We start from the raw sequence: 3,031 nt of genomic DNA, 5'->3' as shown, positions 1-3,031 counted from the left end.
AAGTAACCGATAGGAGAGGAAGACTAGAAGTGCCTCTTCTTCCCCTTAGATTAGGGGTTTCAATGAAAGAATAGAAAAAGAGAGAGGAGTTAGGGTTTCTTGAGGACACTTTTCAATATGACATTAGGAGCACTTACCAATCAGTCTTATTAACTAGACTTACTTACCTACATGTTCTGTCTGATAAATTTATCCTTATAAATTTATTCATAAAAATAAGAGAGACTAATAAATTTATCACTTGATAAATTTACTAATAGGACGTAATGGATAATAAGTCCGAAAAATAGAATTTATTAATAATTTACCCTAAAAATTAATATCATTAAATCCATATATAATAGGAGTAGTAATTTGGTAAGCCAACAAAACAATAAATCATTGTCTCAAATAGCATTGTTTTGGAGGAATTGGTCAAATCAAATAAAATAGTTCGTAGAACTAGAAATGGTTGCCATGTTGCAGTTAGTTTGTTGATTGCATTAGTTCCTTTACTGTAGAAGGAAAAATTTTAAGAATGTAGAAATTAATCATAAAATTGGACACATGTTATAGAAACTATATTATCCTTTTTTTGGTTCTACACCTATTTAAGAAAATTATATTTTATTTTGTTATTGATTTATGTACAAGTAAAATAAGCCATAGAAGGTTAAAAGACTCTAATCATCCCCAGCCAACCAACTGAAGCAAGAATTCAACACTACTAAAATGCTACTAATTGGTCTAGTCTCAAATATGACATCAAGCACAAAACAATTCAGACTAATGTTCATTTTACTATAAAAAGACACGTAAATTGTAGCTTAAGTTTTTAAGACAATTGGTAACTTAACATTATAGCAAAACTCTTGTTCTAGGGTGATCTTGGGATTATGTATTCTTACCACCATTATCATTGTTATTGTGGATTTTGTTCTATCTATCTTTATACACCTTGTTTCTTGGTCTATTTGTCTATCTACATGCAAGATAAGGTGACATGTGATGGAGAGTGTTAGCTTAATATACATTATTGAGCTCATTTATTTGTAACTTAAACTTTGTAGAATGATTAGTGACTTTAACATGAATCACTTTTGATATTTTTAACTGTGGCTATGCTTTGTTTCTTCCCTTTTACTATAACAAACCTAGTTACCCAAATAATGTGCTTGATCCTCCATATAAATGGTATTACAAAGAAGAAAAAAAGTACTAATAACCATCTTTCAAATACCAAGTTTAATTAATTAATTTATTTATTTTATTTATTTATTTGGTATTAAATGGGGTCGAAGCCCAGAAACTAAAAATTAACATGATAGGGACATCCTACACCATGCTTGTCAACATCTAACAAAACAACGGAAAAAAAAAAGGTGGCACATCTATCAAAGTTTCTCCTAAGGAGACCATATGAGAAGCTTCTTTTGCAAGCCTATCTGCACAAAAGTTTGCTTCTCGACAAATCACTTGAAGATCCTATTGACATTATCTATTCAGAACTTCCCATATCTTCTGACATAGATTGAAATGTGGATGGAGAGGGCTCAACACTTTGATTGCTTGCACTACTTTGAAGAATCTGATTCAATAATGACTCGACGGTGTCCAATTGTCCAAGCCATCTTTAACCCATGCTAAATACCCTATAACTTGGCAACTAGGATAGATTTATGGCCCACAACTTGCTTGAAGCCAATAATCTAGTCAGCCATCTTTGAACAAATTATGCCCCGACAAGAGGCTTGGCCATCATGATTTGAAACAACACCATCTAAGTTTATCTTCAACAATCCAACAACTAGAGGGGACCAAGCAACTATGATAAGAGAAGAGGTTTTACTCCCATGGTCGCAGGCCCTATAAGCTTGATATTCATGCACTCTCCCCTTCAAGTACTCAATGGGACAATATGGTTCCTTGAAGTCATCATAATGTAATTGACTATTATGCCAAACACCATATAGAAGAAAGAGTAGCCATAAACAAGGGCCAGTTCTCCTAAATTAAGGTTGACCATGGCAGAACACCCAAATTGAAATCCCCCCATTAAATGAGAATAAGTAAAAAGAAGTATAACCAATGAGAAGGAGGGATGAATTCTTGCCAAATTTTCTTCACCCTTTGACAATCCCCAAGTGCATGAAGAGTTGTCTCACAATGATAGGCATATAAGAAGCAAATGACATCAGGATTTAGCTGTCTTCTTTGCTTCATGGCATTGGTTAGGAGACAATCATGTCTAATTAAACGTATAAAATGCTTCCATCTATGGGGACCTACTAATTTCCATATCAAATTCCATCCATCATCAGACTCTATAGGTTGCAGTTGTTGCTAGAGACAAGTGTAGGCAAATTTGGTTGAAAAGTTCCCTTTTGAAGAGTGTTTTCAAATTAATTGTTCAACGCTTGAATCATCCACTCGAACCACCACAAAGAATAAAAGGGCCTTATAATTAGGAGGAAATCATTGAAAAAGTTGTGACCAATTCCAACCAGCGTCATCAGTGCAATAATCACACACAAGCTTGCTTAGTTCTTTAATTGAACGGAGGAGGATGAAGTAATGCTGAAGGGTGGAATCTTTCAACCACTCATCAACCTAGAATCTGATGGTTCTCTCATTACCCAAACGCCATTCAAGACCAGAGTTGATTACCTGAGCCCCTTTGTTAATGGTGCACCATGTATAAGATGAATTGGATAAGCATAGGTTCCATAACTATCTGCTCTTTAACAAGTATTTGTTGTGGATTGCATTTTCCCAATAGGATGTTTCCTGAGTTATACAACATCCAAGCTTGCATAGAAGGACCAAATTTGTATCTCTCATATTTCTTAAGCATCAGCCTCCATCAGACTTGGGCTTACAAATGTTGTCCCATACCATAAGGGCTATATGTTGATGTTATTGGACACCACCCCAGATAAAACCCTTATGACATTTATCGATGGATGAGCAGATTTTGCTAAGAAGCAAAGTTGTTTGCATAGAAAACACAGGGATGGATGAAGTGATTGATTGGATAAGAGTGGTTCGACCT

Source organism: Camellia sinensis, chromosome 14, assembly GCF_055761805.1.
Source record: "Camellia sinensis isolate YWXY chromosome 14, ASM5576180v1, whole genome shotgun sequence".
Classification (NCBI taxonomy): domain Eukaryota; kingdom Viridiplantae; phylum Streptophyta; class Magnoliopsida; order Ericales; family Theaceae; genus Camellia; species Camellia sinensis.
This window is presented reverse-complemented; position numbering follows the sequence as displayed.